This window comes from Stigmatopora argus, chromosome 18 (assembly GCF_051989625.1).
Source record: "Stigmatopora argus isolate UIUO_Sarg chromosome 18, RoL_Sarg_1.0, whole genome shotgun sequence".
NCBI classification, from domain to species: domain Eukaryota; kingdom Metazoa; phylum Chordata; class Actinopteri; order Syngnathiformes; family Syngnathidae; genus Stigmatopora; species Stigmatopora argus.
Window position 1 is genome coordinate 7,180,317 of NC_135404.1, and position 18,765 is coordinate 7,199,081.

Genomic DNA, 18,765 nt, shown 5'->3' on the forward strand with positions numbered 1-18,765 from the left:
ACTGTCGTTTTTTAAGAAAAAAGCCTTACTATACACTGTCGTTTTTTTAAATAAAAAAGCCTTACTATACACTGTCGGTTTTTTAATTAAAAAGCCTTACTATACACTGACGTTTTTTAATAAAAAAAAAGCCTTACTATACTATGTCGTTTTTTAATTTAAAAAAGCCTTACTGTACTATGTCGTTTTTTTAAGAAAAAAGCTTTACTATACACTGCCGTTTTTTAAGTCAAAAGCCTTACTATACACTGTTGTATTTTAATTTAAAAAAGCCTTACTATACACTGTCGTTTTTTTAATAAAAAGCCATACTATACTATGTCGTTTTTTAATAAAAAAGCCTTACTATACACTGTCATTTTTTAAGTAAAAAGCCTTACTATACACTGTCAGTTTTTTAAATTAAAAAGCCTTACTATACACTGTCGTTTTTTAATAACAAAAGCCTTACTATACTATGTCGTTTTTTAATTAAAAAAGCCTTACTATACCATGTCGTTTTTTAATAAAAAAAGCTTTACTATACACTGTCGTTTTTTAAGTAAAAAGCCTTACTATACACTGTCGTTTTTTAAGAAAAAAGCCTTACTATACACTGTCGTTTTTTAAGTAAAAAGCCTTACTATACACTGTCGTTTTTTAAGAAAAAAGCCTTACTATACACTGTAGTTTTTTAAGTAAAAAGCCTTACTATACACTGTCGTTTTTTAAGTCAAAAGCATTACTATACACTGTCGTTTTTTAAGTAAAAAGCCTTACTATACACTGTCGTTTTTTTAATAAAAAGCCATACTATACTATGTCGTTTTTTAATAAAAAAGTCTTACTATACACTGTCGTTTTTAAGTAAAAAGCCTTACTATACACTGTCGTTTTTTAAGTCAAAAGCCTTACTATACACTGTTGTATTTTAATTAAAAAAAGGCTTACTAAAAACTGTCGTTTTTTTAATAAAAAGCCATACTATATAATGTCGTTTTTTAATAAAAAAGCCTTACTATACACTGTCGTTTTTAAGTAACAAGCCTTACTATACACTGTCGGTTTTTTAATTAAAAAGCCTTACTATACACTGTCGTTTTTTAATGAAAAAGCCTTGCTATACTATGTCGTTTTTTAATTAAAAAAGCCTTACTGTACTATGTCGTTTTTTAATGAAAAAAAGCTTTACTATACACTGTCGTTTTTTAAGTAAAAAGCCTTACTATACACTGTCGTTTTTTAAGAAAAAAGCCTTACTATACACTGTCGGTTTTTTAAGTCAAAAGCCTTACTATACACTGTCGTTTTTTAAGTAAAAGCCTTACTATACACTGTCGTTTTTTAATAAAAAAGCCTTACTATACTATGTCGTTTTTTAATTAAAAAAGCCTTACTATACTATGTCGTTTTTTAATAAAAAAGCTTTACTATACACTGTCGTTTTTTAAGTAAAAAGCCTTACTATACACTGTCGTTTTAAATAAAAAAGCTTTACTATACAGTGTCGTTTTTAAGTAACAAGCCTTACTATACACTCGTTTTTTTAATAAAAAAGCCTTACTATACACTGTCGGTTTTTTAATTAAAAAGCCTTACTATACACTGTCGTTTTTTAATAAAAAAAGCCTTACTATACTATGTCGTTTTTTAATTAAAAAAAGCCTTACTATACTATGTCGTTTTTTAATAAAAAAGCTTTACTATACACTGTCGTTTTTTAAGTCAAAAGCCTTACTATACACTGTCGTTTTTTAAGTAAAAAGACTTACTATACACTGTCGTTTTTTAAGTAAAAAGCCTTACTATACTATGTAATTTTTTAATAAAAAAGCTTTACTATACACTGCCGTTTTTTAAGTCAAAAGCCTTACTATACACTGTTGTATTTTAATAAAAAAGCCTTACTATACACTGTCGTTTTTTTAATAAAAAGCCATATTATACTATGTCTTTTTTTAATAAAAATGCCTTACTATACACTGTCGTTTTTTAAGTAAAAAGCCTTACTATACACTGTCGGTTTTTTAAATTAAAAAGCCTTACTATACACTGTCATTTTTTAATAAAAAAGCCTTACTATACTATGTCGTTTTTTAATTAAAAAAGCCTTACTATACCATGTCGTTTTTTAATAAAAAAAGCTTTACTATACACTGTCGTTTTTTAAGTAAAAAGCCTTACTATACACTGTCGTTTTTTAAGAAAAAAGCCTTACTATACACTGTCGTTTTTTAAGTAAAAAGCCTTACTATACACTGTCGTTTTTTAAGAAAAAAGCCTTACTATACACTGTCGTTTTTTAAGAAAAAAGCCTTACTATACACTGTCGTTTTTTAAGTAAAAAGCCTTACTATACACTGTCGTTTTTTAAGTAAAAAGCCTTACTATACACTGTCGTTTTTTAAGTCAAAAGCCTTACTATACACTGTTGTATTTTAATAAAAAAAGCCTTACTATACACTGTCGTTTTTTTAATAAAAAGCCATACTATACTATGTCGTTTTTTAATAAAAAAGCCTTACTATACACTGTCGTTTTTTAAGAAAAAAGCCTTACTATACACTGTCGTTTTTTAAGTAAAAAGCCTTACTATACACTGTCGTTTTTTAAGTAAAAAGCCTTACTATACACTGTCGTTTTTTAATAAAAAAAAAGCCTTGCTATACACTGTCGTTTTTTAATAAAAAAGCCTTACTATACTATGTCGTTTTTTAATAAAAAAAGCCTTACTATACTATGTCGTTTTTTAATTAAAAAAGCCTTACTATACCATGTCGTTTTTTAATAAAAAAAGCTTTACTATACACTGTCGTTTTTTAAGTAAAAAGCCTTACTATACACTGTCGTTTTTTAAGAAAAAAGCCTTACTATACACTGTCGTTTTTAAGTAAAAAGCCTTACTATACACTGTCGTTTTTTAAGAAAAAAGCCTTACTATACACTGTCGTTTTTTAAGAAAAAAGCCTTACTATACACTGTCGTTTTTTAAGTAAAAAGCCTTACTATACACTGTCGTTTTTTTAATAAAAAGCCATACTATACTATGTCGTTTTTTAATAAAAAAGCCTTACTATACACTGTCGTTTTTAAGTAAAAAGCCTTACTATACACTGTCGTTTTTTAATAAAAAAGCCTTACTATACACTGTCGTTTTTAAGTAAAAAGCCTTACTATACACTGTCGTTTTTTAAGTCAAAAGCCTTACTATACACTGTTGTATTTTAATTAAAAAAAGGCTTACTATACACTGTCGTTTTTTTAATAAAAAGCCATACTATATTATGTCGTTTTTTAATAAAAAAGCCTTACTATACACTGTCGTTTTTAAGTAACAAGCCTTACTATACACTGTCGGTTTTTTAATTAAAAAGCCTTACTATACACTGTCGGTTTTTAATGAAAAAGCCTTACTATACTATGTCGTTTTTTAATTTAAAAAAGCCTTACTATACTATGTCGTTTTTTAATGAAAAAAAGCTTTACTATACACTGTCGTTTTTTAAGTAAAAAGCCTTACTATACACTGTCGTTTTTTAAGAAAAAAGCCTTACTATACACTGTCGGTTTTTTAATTAAAAAGCCTTACTATACACTGTCGTTTTCTAATTAAAAAGCCTTACTATACTATGTCGTTTTTTAATTTAAAAAAGCCTGACTATACTATGTCGTTTTTTAATGAAAAAAAGCTTTACTATACACTGTCGTTTTTTAAGTAAAAAGCCTTACTATACACTGTCGTTTTTTAAGAAAAAAGCCTTACTATACAGTCGGTTTTTTAAGTCAAAAGCCTTACTATACACTGTCGTTTTTTAAGTAAAAAGCCTTACTATACACTGTCGTTTTTTAAGAAAAAAGCCTTACTATACACTGTCGGTTTTTTAAGTCAAAAGCCTTACTATACACTGTCGTTTTTTAAGTAAAAGCCTTACTATACACTGTCGTTTTTTAATAAAAAAGCCTTACTATACTATGTCGTTTTTTAATTAAAAAAGCCTTACTATACTATGTCGTTTTTTAATAAAAAAGCTTTACTATACACTGTCGTTTTTTAAGTAAAAAGCCTTACTATACACTGTCGTTTTAAATAAAAAAGCTTTACTATACAGTGTCGTTTTTAAGTAACAAGCCTTACTATACACTCGTTTTTTTAATAAAAAAGCCTTACTATACACTGTCGGTTTTTTAATTAAAAAGCCTTACTATACACTGTCGTTTTTTAATAAAAAAAGCCTTACTATACTATGTCGTTTTTTAATTAAAAAAAGCCTTACTATACTATGTCGTTTTTTAATAAAAAAGCTTTACTATACACTGTCGTTTTTTAAGTCAAAAGCCTTACTATACACTGTCGTTTTTTAAGTAAAAAGACTTACTATACACTGTCGTTTTTTAAGTAAAAAGCCTTACTATACTATGTAATTTTTTAATAAAAAAGCTTTACTATACACTGCCGTTTTTTAAGTCAAAAGCCTTACTATACACTGTTGTATTTTAATAAAAAAGCCTTACTATACACTGTCGTTTTTTTAATAAAAAGCCATATTATACTATGTCTTTTTTTAATAAAAATGCCTTACTATACACTGTCGTTTTTTAAGTAAAAAGCCTTACTATACACTGTCGGTTTTTTAAATTAAAAAGCCTTACTATACACTGTCATTTTTTAATAAAAAAGCCTTACTATACTATGTCGTTTTTTAATTAAAAAAGCCTTACTATACCATGTCGTTTTTTAATAAAAAAAGCTTTACTATACACTGTCGTTTTTTAAGTAAAAAGCCTTACTATACACTGTCGTTTTTTAAGAAAAAAGCCTTACTATACACTGTCGTTTTTTAAGTAAAAAGCCTTACTATACACTGTCGTTTTTTAAGAAAAAAGCCTTACTATACACTGTCGTTTTTTAAGAAAAAAGCCTTACTATACACTGTCGTTTTTTAAGTAAAAAGCCTTACTATACACTGTCGTTTTTTAAGTAAAAAGCCTTACTATACACTGTCGTTTTTTAAGTCAAAAGCCTTACTATACACTGTTGTATTTTAATAAAAAAAGCCTTACTATACACTGTCGTTTTTTAAGAAAAAAGCCTTACTATACACTGTCGTTTTTTAAGTAAAAAGCCTTACTATACACTGTCGTTTTTTAAGTAAAAAGCCTTACTATACACTGTCGTTTTTTAATAAAAAAAAAGCCTTGCTATACACTGTCGTTTTTTAATAAAAAAGCCTTACTATACTATGTCGTTTTTTAATAAAAAAAGCCTTACTATACTATGTCGTTTTTTAATTAAAAAAGCCTTACTATACCATGTCGTTTTTTAATAAAAAAAGCTTTACTATACACTGTCGTTTTTTAAGTAAAAAGCCTTACTATACACTGTCGTTTTTTAAGAAAAAAGCCTTACTATACACTGTCGTTTTTAAGTAAAAAGCCTTACTATACACTGTCGTTTTTTAAGAAAAAAGCCTTACTATACACTGTCGTTTTTTAAGAAAAAAGCCTTACTATACACTGTCGTTTTTTAAGTAAAAAGCCTTACTATACACTGTCGTTTTTTTAATAAAAAGCCATACTATACTATGTCGTTTTTTAATAAAAAAGCCTTACTATACACTGTCGTTTTTAAGTAAAAAGCCTTACTATACACTGTCGTTTTTTAATAAAAAAGCCTTACTATACACTGTCGTTTTTAAGTAAAAAGCCTTACTATACACTGTCGTTTTTTAAGTCAAAAGCCTTACTATACACTGTTGTATTTTAATTAAAAAAAGGCTTACTATACACTGTCGTTTTTTTAATAAAAAGCCATACTATATTATGTCGTTTTTTAATAAAAAAGCCTTACTATACACTGTCGTTTTTAAGTAACAAGCCTTACTATACACTGTCGGTTTTTTAATTAAAAAGCCTTACTATACACTGTCGGTTTTTAATGAAAAAGCCTTACTATACTATGTCGTTTTTTAATTTAAAAAAGCCTTACTATACTATGTCGTTTTTTAATGAAAAAAAGCTTTACTATACACTGTCGTTTTTTAAGTAAAAAGCCTTACTATACACTGTCGTTTTTTAAGAAAAAAGCCTTACTATACACTGTCGGTTTTTTAATTAAAAAGCCTTACTATACACTGTCGTTTTCTAATTAAAAAGCCTTACTATACTATGTCGTTTTTTAATTTAAAAAAGCCTGACTATACTATGTCGTTTTTTAATGAAAAAAAGCTTTACTATACACTGTCGTTTTTTAAGTAAAAAGCCTTACTATACACTGTCGTTTTTTAAGAAAAAAGCCTTACTATACAGTCGGTTTTTTAAGTCAAAAGCCTTACTATACACTGTCGTTTTTTAAGTAAAAAGCCTTACTATACACTGTCGTTTTTTAAGAAAAAAGCCTTACTATACACTGTCGGTTTTTTAAGTCAAAAGCCTTACTATACACTGTCGTTTTTTAAGTAAAAGCCTTACTATACACTGTCGTTTTTTAATAAAAAAGCCTTACTATACTATGTCGTTTTTTAATTAAAAAAGCCTTACTATACTATGTCGTTTTTTAATAAAAAAGCTTTACTATACACTGTCGTTTTTTAAGTAAAAAGCCTTACTATACACTGTCGTTTTAAATAAAAAAGCTTTACTATACAGTGTCGTTTTTAAGTAACAAGCCTTACTATACACTCGTTTTTTTAATAAAAAAGCCTTACTATACACTGTCGGTTTTTTAATTAAAAAGCCTTACTATACACTGTCGTTTTTTAATAAAAAAAGCCTTACTATACTATGTCGTTTTTTAATTAAAAAAAGCCTTACTATACTATGTCGTTTTTTAATAAAAAAGCTTTACTATACACTGTCGTTTTTTAAGTCAAAAGCCTTACTATACACTGTCGTTTTTTAAGTAAAAAGACTTACTATACACTGTCGTTTTTTAAGTAAAAAGCCTTACTATACTATGTAATTTTTTAATAAAAAAGCTTTACTATACACTGCCGTTTTTTAAGTCAAAAGCCTTACTATACACTGTTGTATTTTAATAAAAAAGCCTTACTATACACTGTCGTTTTTTTAATAAAAAGCCATATTATACTATGTCTTTTTTTAATAAAAATGCCTTACTATACACTGTCGTTTTTTAAGTAAAAAGCCTTACTATACACTGTCGGTTTTTTAAATTAAAAAGCCTTACTATACACTGTCATTTTTTAATAAAAAAGCCTTACTATACTATGTCGTTTTTTAATTAAAAAAGCCTTACTATACCATGTCGTTTTTTAATAAAAAAAGCTTTACTATACACTGTCGTTTTTTAAGTAAAAAGCCTTACTATACACTGTCGTTTTTTAAGAAAAAAGCCTTACTATACACTGTCGTTTTTTAAGTAAAAAGCCTTACTATACACTGTCGTTTTTTAAGAAAAAAGCCTTACTATACACTGTCGTTTTTTAAGAAAAAAGCCTTACTATACACTGTCGTTTTTTAAGTAAAAAGCCTTACTATACACTGTCGTTTTTTAAGTAAAAAGCCTTACTATACACTGTCGTTTTTTAAGTCAAAAGCCTTACTATACACTGTTGTATTTTAATAAAAAAAGCCTTACTATACACTGTCGTTTTTTTAATAAAAAGCCATACTATACTATGTCGTTTTTTAATAAAAAAGCCTTACTATACACTGTCGTTTTTTAAGAAAAAAGCCTTACTATACACTGTCGTTTTTTAAGTAAAAAGCCTTACTATACACTGTCGTTTTTTAAGTAAAAAGCCTTACTATACACTGTCGTTTTTTAATAAAAAAAAAGCCTTGCTATACACTGTCGTTTTTTAATAAAAAAGCCTTACTATACTATGTCGTTTTTTAATAAAAAAAGCCTTACTATACTATGTCGTTTTTTAATTAAAAAAGCCTTACTATACCATGTCGTTTTTTAATAAAAAAAGCTTTACTATACACTGTCGTTTTTTAAGTAAAAAGCCTTACTATACACTGTCGTTTTTTAAGAAAAAAGCCTTACTATACACTGTCGTTTTTAAGTAAAAAGCCTTACTATACACTGTCGTTTTTTAAGAAAAAAGCCTTACTATACACTGTCGTTTTTTAAGAAAAAAGCCTTACTATACACTGTCGTTTTTTAAGTAAAAAGCCTTACTATACACTGTCGTTTTTTTAATAAAAAGCCATACTATACTATGTCGTTTTTTAATAAAAAAGCCTTACTATACACTGTCGTTTTTAAGTAAAAAGCCTTACTATACACTGTCGTTTTTTAATAAAAAAGCCTTACTATACACTGTCGTTTTTAAGTAAAAAGCCTTACTATACACTGTCGTTTTTTAAGTCAAAAGCCTTACTATACACTGTTGTATTTTAATTAAAAAAAGGCTTACTATACACTGTCGTTTTTTTAATAAAAAGCCATACTATATTATGTCGTTTTTTAATAAAAAAGCCTTACTATACACTGTCGTTTTTAAGTAACAAGCCTTACTATACACTGTCGGTTTTTTAATTAAAAAGCCTTACTATACACTGTCGGTTTTTAATGAAAAAGCCTTACTATACTATGTCGTTTTTTAATTTAAAAAAGCCTTACTATACTATGTCGTTTTTTAATGAAAAAAAGCTTTACTATACACTGTCGTTTTTTAAGTAAAAAGCCTTACTATACACTGTCGTTTTTTAAGAAAAAAGCCTTACTATACACTGTCGGTTTTTTAATTAAAAAGCCTTACTATACACTGTCGTTTTCTAATTAAAAAGCCTTACTATACTATGTCGTTTTTTAATTTAAAAAAGCCTGACTATACTATGTCGTTTTTTAATGAAAAAAAGCTTTACTATACACTGTCGTTTTTTAAGTAAAAAGCCTTACTATACACTGTCGTTTTTTAAGAAAAAAGCCTTACTATACAGTCGGTTTTTTAAGTCAAAAGCCTTACTATACACTGTCGTTTTTTAAGTCAAAAGCCTTACTATACACTGTCGTTTTTTAATAAAAAAGCCTTACTATACTATGTCGTTTTTTTTAAATTAAAAGGCCTTACTATACACTGTCGTTTTTTAATAAAAAAGCCTTACTATACTATGTCGTTTTTTAATAAAAAAAGCCTTACTATACACTGTCGTTTTTTAAGTAAAAAGCCTTACTATACACTGTCGTTTTTTAAGAAAAAAGCCTTACTATACACTGTCGTTTTTAAGTAACAAGCCTTACTATACACTGTCGTTTTTTTTAATAAAAAAAGCCTTACTATACACTGTCGTTTTTAAGTAACAAGCCTTACTATACACTGTCGTTTTTTAAGTAAAAAGCCTTACTATACACTGTCGTTTTTTAAGAAAAAAGCCTTACTATACAATGTCGTTTTTTTAAGTCAAAAGCCTTACTATACACTGTCGTTTTTTAAGTAAAAGCCTTACTATACACTGTCGTTTTTTAATTTAAAAAGCCTTACTATACTATGTCGTTTTTTTAATTAAAAAAGCTTTACTATACACTTTCGTTTTTTAAGTAAAAAGCCTTACTATACACTGTCGTTTTAAATAAAAAAGCTTTACTATACAGTGTCGTTTTTAAGTAACAAGCCTTACTATACACTGTCGTTTTTTTTAATAAAAAAGCCTTACTATACACTGTCGGTTTTTTAATTAAAAAGCCTTACTATACACTGTCGTTTTTTAATAAAAAAGCCTTACTATACTATGTCGTTTTTTTAATTAAAAAGCCTTACTATACTATGTCGTTTTTTTATTAAAAAACGCTTTACTATACACTGTCGTTTTTTAAGTAAAAAGCCTTACTATACACTGTCGTTTTAAATAAAAAAGCTTTACTATACACTGTCGTTTTTAAGTAACAAGCCTTACTATACACTGTCGTTTTTTTAATAAAAAAGCCTTACTATACACTCAGTTTTTTAATTAAAAAGCCTTACTATACACTGTCGTTTTTTAATAAAAAAAAGCCTTACTATACTATGTCGTTTTTTAATGAAAAAGCTTTACTATACACTGTCGTTTTTTAAGTAAAAAGCGTTACTATACACTGTCGTTTTTTAAGAAAAAAGCCTTACTATACACTGTCGTTTTTTTTAATAAAAAAGCCTTACTATACACTGTCGGTTTTTTAATTAAAAAGCCTTACTATACACTGTCGTTTTTTAATTTAAAAAAAGCCTTACTATACTATGTCGTTTTTTAAGGAAAAAAAAGCCTTACTATACACTGTCGTTTTTTAAGAAAAAAGCCTTACTATACACTGTCGTTTTTTAAGAAAAAAGCCTTACTATACACTGTCGTTTTTTAAGTAAAAAGCCTTACTATACACTGTCGTTTTTTAAGTAAAAAGCCTTACTATACACTGTCGTTTTTTAAGTAAAAAGCCTTACTATACACTGTCGTTTTTTAAGTCAAAAGCCTTACTTTACACTGTTGTATTATAATAAAAAAAAGCCTTACTATACACTGTCGTTTTTTAAGAAAAAAGCCTTACTATACACTGTCGTTTTTTAAGAAAAAAGCCTTACTATACACTGTCGTTTTTTAAGTAAAAAGCCTTACTATACACTGTCGTTTTAAGTAAAAAGCCTTACTATACACTGTCGTTTTTTAAGTAAAAAGCCTTACTATACACTGTCGTTTTTTAAGAAAAAAGCCTTAATATACACTGTCGTTTTTAAGTAACAAGCCTTACTATACACTGTCGTTTTTTTTAATAAAAAAAGCCTTACTATACACTGTCGTTTTTTAAGTAAAAAGCCTTACTATACACTGTCGTTTTTTAAGAAAAAAGCCTTACTATACAATGTCGTTTTTTTAAGTCAAAAGCCTTACTATACACTGTCGTTTTTTAAGTAAAAGCCTTACTATACACTGTCGTTTTTTAATTTAAAAAGCCTTACTATACTATGTCGTTTTTTTTAATTAAAAAAGCTTTACTATACACTTTCGTTTTTTAAGTAAAAAGCCTTACTATACACTGTCGTTTTAAATAAAAAAGCTTTACTATACAGTGTCGTTTTTAAGTAACAAGCCTTACTATACACTGTCGTTTTTTTTAATAAAAAAGCCTTACTATACACTGTCGGTTTTTTAATTAAAAAGCCTTACTATACACTGTCGTTTTTTAATAAAAAAGCCTTACTATACTATGTCGTTTTTTTAATTAAAAAGCCTTACTATACTATGTCGTTTTTTTATTAAAAAACGCTTTACTATACACTGTCGTTTTTTAAGTAAAAAGCCTTACTATACACTGTCGTTTTAAATAAAAAAGCTTTACTATACACTGTCGTTTTTAAGTAACAAGCCTTACTATACACTGTCGTTTTTTAAGTAAAAAGCCTTACTATACACTGTCGTTTTTAAGTAAAAAGCCTTACTATACACTGTCATTTTTTAAGAAAAAAGCTTTACTATACACTGCCGTTTTTTAAGTCAAAAGCCTTACTATACACTGTTGTATTTTAATAAAAAAGCCTTACTATACACTGTCGTTTTTTTAATAAAAAGCCATACTATACTATGTCGTTTTTTAATAAAAATGCCTTACTATACACTGTCGTTTTTTAAGTAAAAAGCCTTACTATACACTGTCGGTTTTTTTAATTAAAAAGCCTTACTATACACTGTCGTTTTTTAATAAAAAAGCCTTACTATACTATGTCGTTTTTTAATTTAAAAAGCCTTACTATACCATGTCGTTTTTTAATAAAAAAAGCTTTACTATACACTGTCGTTTTTTAAGTAAAAAGCCTTACTATACACTGTCGTTTTTTAAGTAAAAAGCCTTACTATACACTGTCGTTTTTTAAGAAAAAAGCCTTACTATACACTGTCGTTTTTTAAGAAAAAAGCCTTACTATACACTGTCGTTTTTTAAGTAAAAAGCCTTACTATACACTGTCGTTTTTTAAGTAAAAAGCCTTACTATACACTGTCGTTTTTTAAGTAAAAAGCCTTACTATACACTGTCGTTTTTTTAAGTTAAAAAGCCTTACTAAACACTGTCGTTTTTTTAATAAAAAAGCCTTACTATACTATGTCGTTTTTTAATTTAAAAAGCCTTACTATACTATGTCGTTTTTTAATAAAAAAAAGCTTTACTATACACTGTCGTTTTTTAAGTAAAAAGCCTTACTATACACTGTCGTTTTTAAGTAAAAAGCCTTACTATACACTGTCATTTTTTAAGAAAAAAGCTTTACTATACACTGCCGTTTTTTAAGTCAAAAGCCTTACTATACACTGTTGTATTTTAATAAAAAAGCCTTACTATACACTGTCGTTTTTTTAATAAAAAGCCATACTATACTATGTCGTTTTTTAATAAAAATGCCTTACTATACACTGTCGTTTTTTAAGTAAAAAGCCTTACTATACACTGTCGGTTTTTTAAATTAAAAAGCCTTACTATACACAGTCGTTTTTTAATAAAAAAGCCTTACTATACACTGTCGTTTTTTAAGTAAAAAGCCTTACTATACACTGTCGTTTTTTAAGTAAAAAGCCTTACTATACACTGTCGTTTTTTAAGTAAAAAGCCTTACTATACACTGTCGTTTTTTAAGTAAAAAGCCTTACTATACACTGTCGTTTTTTAAGTCAAAAGCCTTACTTTACACTGTTGTATTATAATAAAAAAAAGCCTTACTATACACTGTCGTTTTTTAAGAAAAAAGCCTTACTATACACTGTCGTTTTTTAAGAAAAAAGCCTTACTATACACTGTCGTTTTTTAAGTAAAAAGCCTTACTATACACTGTCGTTTTTTAAGTAAAAAGCCTTACTATACACTGTCGTTTTTTAAGTAAAAAGCCTTACTATACACTGTCGTTTTTTAAGAAAAAAGCCTTAATATACACTGTCGTTTTTAAGTAACAAGCCTTACTATACACTGTCGTTTTTTAATTTAAAAAGCCTTACTATACTATGTCGTTTTTTTAATTAAAAAAGCTTTACTATACACTTTCGTTTTTTAAGTAAAAAGCCTTACTATACACTGTCGTTTTAAATAAAAAAGCTTTACTATACAGTGTCGTTTTTAAGTAACAAGCCTTACTATACACTGTCGTTTTTTTTAATAAAAAAGCCTTACTATACACTGTCGGTTTTTTAATTAAAAAGCCTTACTATACACTGTCGTTTTTTAATAAAAAAGCCTTACTATACTATGTCGTTTTTTTAATTAAAAAGCCTTACTATACTATGTCGTTTTTTTATTAAAAAACGCTTTACTATACACTGTCGTTTTTTAAGTAAAAAGCCTTACTATACACTGTCGTTTTAAATAAAAAAGCTTTACTATACACTGTCGTTTTTAAGTAACAAGCCTTACTATACACTGTCGTTTTTTTAATAAAAAAGCCTTACTATACACTCAGTTTTTTAATTAAAAAGCCTTACTATACACTGTCGTTTTTTAATAAAAAAAAAGCCTTACTATACTATGTCGTTTTTTAATGAAAAAGCTTTACTATACACTGTCGTTTTTTAAGTAAAAAGCGTTACTATACACTGTCGTTTTTTAAGAAAAAAGCCTTACTATACACTGTCGTTTTTTTTAATAAAAAAGCCTTACTATACACTGTCGGTTTTTTAATTAAAAAGCCTTACTATACACTGTCGTTTTTTAATTTAAAAAAAGCCTTACTATACTATGTCGTTTTTTAAGGAAAAAAAAGCCTTACTATACACTGTCGTTTTTTAAGAAAAAAGCCTTACTATACACTGTCGTTTTTTAAGAAAAAAGCCTTACTATACACTGTCGTTTTTTAAGTAAAAAGCCTTACTATACACTGTCGTTTTTTAAGTAAAAAGCCTTACTATACACTGTCGTTTTTTAAGTAAAAAGCCTTACTATACACTGTCGTTTTTTAAGTCAAAAGCCTTACTTTACACTGTTGTATTATAATAAAAAAAAGCCTTACTATACACTGTCGTTTTTTAAGAAAAAAGCCTTACTATACACTGTCGTTTTTTAAGAAAAAAGCCTTACTATACACTGTCGTTTTTTAAGTAAAAAGCCTTACTATACACTGTCGTTTTTTAAGTAAAAAGCCTTACTATACACTGTCGTTTTTTAAGTAAAAAGCCTTACTATACACTGTCGTTTTTTAAGAAAAAAGCCTTAATATACACTGTCGTTTTTAAGTAACAAGCCTTACTATACACTGTCGTTTTTTTTAATAAAAAAAGCCTTACTATACACTGTCGTTTTTTAAGTAAAAAGCCTTACTATACACTGTCGTTTTTTAAGAAAAAAGCCTTACTATACAATGTCGTTTTTTTAAGTCAAAAGCCTTACTATACACTGTCGTTTTTTAAGTAAAAGCCTTACTATACACTGTCGTTTTTTAATTTAAAAAGCCTTACTATACTATGTCGTTTTTTTAATTAAAAAAGCTTTACTATACACTTTCGTTTTTTAAGTAAAAAGCCTTACTATACACTGTCGTTTTAAATAAAAAAGCTTTACTATACAGTGTCGTTTTTAAGTAACAAGCCTTACTATACACTGTCGTTTTTTTTAATAAAAAAGCCTTACTATACACTGTCGGTTTTTTAATTAAAAAGCCTTACTATACACTGTCGTTTTTTAATAAAAAAGCCTTACTATACTATGTCGTTTTTTTAATTAAAAAGCCTTACTATACTATGTCGTTTTTTTATTAAAAAACGCTTTACTATACACTGTCGTTTTTTAAGTAAAAAGCCTTACTATACACTGTCGTTTTAAATAAAAAAGCTTTACTATACACTGTCGTTTTTAAGTAACAAGCCTTACTATACACTGTCGTTTTTTTAATAAAAAAGCCTTACTATACACTCAGTTTTTTAATTAAAAAGCCTTACTATACACTGTCGTTTTTTAATAAAAAAAAGCCTTACTATACTATGTCGTTTTTTAATGAAAAAGCTTTACTATACACTGTCGTTTTTTAAGTAAAAAGCGTTACTATACACTGTCGTTTTTTAAGAAAAAAGCCTTACTATACACTGTCGTTTTTTTTAATAAAAAAGCCTTACTATACACTGTCGGTTTTTTAATTAAAAAGCCTTACTACACACTGTCGTTTTTTAATTTAAAAAAAGCCTTACTATACTATGTCGTTTTTTAAGGAAAAAAAAGCCTTACTATACACTGTCGTTTTTTAAGAAAAAAGCCTTACTATACACTGTCGTTTTTTAAGAAAAAAGCCTTACTATACACTGTCGTTTTTTAAGTAAAAAGCCTTACTATACACTGTCGTTTTTTAAGTAAAAAGCCTTACTATACACTGTCGTTTTTTAAGTAAAAAGCCTTACTATACACTGTCGTTTTTTAAGTCAAAAGCCTTACTTTACACTGTTGTATTATAATAAAAAAAAGCCTTACTATACACTGTCGTTTTTTAAGAAAAAAGCCTTACTATACACTGTCGTTTTTTAAGAAAAAAGCCTTACTATACACTGTCGTTTTTTAAGTAAAAAGCCTTACTATACACTGTCGTTTTTTAAGTAAAAAGCCTTACTATACACTGTCGTTTTTTAAGTAAAAAGCCTTACTATACACTGTCGTTTTTTAAGAAAAAAGCCTTAATATACACTGTCGTTTTTAAGTAACAAGCCTTACTATACACTGTCGTTTTTTTTAATAAAAAAAGCCTTACTATACACTGTCGTTTTTTAAGTAAAAAGCCTTACTATACACTGTCGTTTTTTAAGAAAAAAGCCTTACTATACAATGTCGTTTTTTTAAGTCAAAAGCCTTACTATACACTGTCGTTTTTTAAGTAAAAGCCTTACTATACACTGTCGTTTTTTAATTTAAAAAGCCTTACTATACTATGTCGTTTTTTTAATTAAAAAAGCTTTACTATACACTTTCGTTTTTTAAGTAAAAAGCCTTACTATACACTGTCGTTTTAAATAAAAAAGCTTTACTATACAGTGTCGTTTTTAAGTAACAAGCCTTACTATACACTGTCGTTTTTTTTAATAAAAAAGCCTTACTATACACTGTCGGTTTTTTAATTAAAAAGCCTTACTATACACTGTCGTTTTTTAATAAAAAAGCCTTACTATACTATGTCGTTTTTTTAATTAAAAAGCCTTACTATACTATGTCGTTTTTTTATTAAAAAACGCTTTACTATACACTGTCGTTTTTTAAGTAAAAAGCCTTACTATACACTGTCGTTTTAAATAAAAAAGCTTTACTATACACTGTCGGTTTTAAGTAACAAGCCTTACTATACACTGTCGTTTTTTTAATAAAAAAGCCTTACTATACACTCAGTTTTTTAATTAAAAAGCCTTACTATACACTGTCGTTTTTTAATAAAAAAAAGCCTTACTATACTATGTCGTTTTTTAATGAAAAAGCTTTACTATACACTGTCGTTTTTTAAGTAAAAAGCCTTACTATACACTGTCGTTTTTTAAGAAAAAAGCCTTACTATACACTGTCGTTTTTTTTAATAAAAAAGCCTTACTATACACTGTCGGTTTTTTAATTAAAAAGCCTTACTATACACTGTCGTTTTTTAATTTAAAAAAAGCCTTACTATACTATGTCGTTTTTTAAGGAAAAAAAAGCCTTACTATACACTGTCGTTTTTTAAGTAAAAAGCCTTACTATACACTGTCGTTTTTTTAAGTTAAAAAGCCTTACTAAACACTGTTGTTTTTTTAATAAAAAAGCCTTACTATACTATGTCGTTTTTTAATTTAAAAAGCCTTACTATACTATGTCGTTTTTTAATAAAAAAAAGCTTTACTATACACTGTCGTTTTTTAAGTAAAAAGCCTTACTATACACTGTCGTTTTTTAAGAAAAAAGCTTTACTATACACTGTCGTTTTTTAAGAAAAAAGCCTTACTATACACTGTCGTTTTTTAAGTAAAAAGCCTTACTATACACTGTCGTTTTTTAAGTAAAAAGCCTTACTATACACTGTCGTTTTTAAGTAAAAAGCCTTACTATACACTGTCATTTTTTAAGAAAAAAGCTTTACTATACACTGCCGTTTTTTAAGTCAAAAGCCTTACTATACACTGTTGTATTTTAATAAAAAAGCCTTACTATACACTGTCGTTTTTTTAATAAAAAGCCATACTATACTATGTCGTTTTTTAATAAAAATGCCTTACTATACACTGTCGTTTTTTAAGTAAAAAGCCTTACTATACACTGTCGGTTTTTTTAATTAAAAAGCCTTACTATACACTGTCGTTTTTTAATAAAAAAGCCTTACTATACTATGTCGTTTTTTAATTTAAAAAGCCTTACTATACCATGTCGTTTTTTAATAAAAAAAGCTTTACTATACACTGTCGTTTTTTAAGTAAAAAGCCTTACTATACACTGTCGTTTTTTAAGTAAAAAGCCTTACTATACACTGTCGTTTTTTAAGAAAAAAGCCTTACTATACACTGTCGTTTTTTAAGAAAAAAGCCTTACTATACACTGTCGTTTTTTAAGTAAAAAGCCTTACTATACACTGTCGTTTTTTAAGTAAAAAGCCTTACTATACACTGTCGTTTTTTAAGTAAAAAGCCTTACTATACACTGTCGTTTTTTTAAGTTAAAAAGCCTTACTAAACACTGTCGTTTTTTTAATAAAAAAGCCTTACTATACTATGTCGTTTTTTAATTTAAAAAGCCTTACTATACTATGTCGTTTTTTAATAAAAAAAAGCTTTACTATACACTGTCGTTTTTTAAGTAAAAAGCCTTACTATACACTGTCGTTTTTAAGTAAAAAGCCTTACTATACACTGTCATTTTTTAAGAAAAAAGCTTTACTATACACTGCCGTTTTTTAAGTCAAAAGCCTTACTATACACTGTTGTATTTTAATAAAAAAGCCTTAATATACACTGTCGTTTTTTTAATAAAAAGCCATACTATACTATGTCGTTTTTTAATAAAAATGCCTTACTATACACTGTCGTTTTTTAAGTAAAAAGCCTTACTATACACTGTCGGTTTTTTAAATTAAAAAGCCTTACTATACACAGTCGTTTTTTAATAAAAAAGCCTTACTATACACTGTCGTTTTTTAAGTAAAAAGCCTTACTATACACTGTCGTTTTTTAAGTAAAAAGCCTTACTATACACTGTCGTTTTTTAAGTAAAAAGCCTTACTATACACTGTCGTTTTTTAAGTAAAAAGCCTTACTATACACTGTCGTTTTTTAAGTCAAAAGCCTTACTTTACACTGTTGTATTATAATAAAAAAAAGCCTTACTATACACTGTCGTTTTTTAAGAAAAAAGCCTTACTATACACTGTCGTTTTTTAAGAAAAAAGCCTTACTATACACTGTCGTTTTTTAAGTAAAAAGCCTTACTATACACTGTCGTTTTTTAAGTAAAAAGCCTTACTATACACTGTCGTTTTTTAAGTAAAAAGCCTTACTATACACTGTCGTTTTTTAAGAAAAAAGCCTTAATATACACTGTCGTTTTTAAGTAACAAGCCTTACTATACACTGTCGTTTTTTAATTTAAAAAGCCTTACTATACTATGTCGTTTTTTTAATTAAAAAAGCTTTACTATACACTTTCGTTTTTTAAGTAAAAAGCCTTACTATACACTGTCGTTTTAAATAAAAAAGCTTTACTATACAGTGTCGTTTTTAAGTAACAAGCCTTACTATACACTGTCGTTTTTTTTAATAAAAAAGCCTTACTATACACTGTCGGTTTTTTAATTAAAAAGCCTTACTATACACTGTCGTTTTTTAATAAAAAAGCCTTACTATACTATGTCGTTTTTTTAATTAAAAAGCCTTACTATACTA

The 18,765-nt window shown here is 27.2% G+C and overlaps 1 protein-coding gene across 2 annotated transcripts in view; it reads right to left on the bottom strand.

Moving 5' to 3' along the window:
- etv4 (ETS variant transcription factor 4) overlaps positions 1-18,765 on the bottom strand; it is a 93,447-nt gene that overhangs the window by 5,880 nt on the left and 68,802 nt on the right. The window lies entirely within an intron of this gene.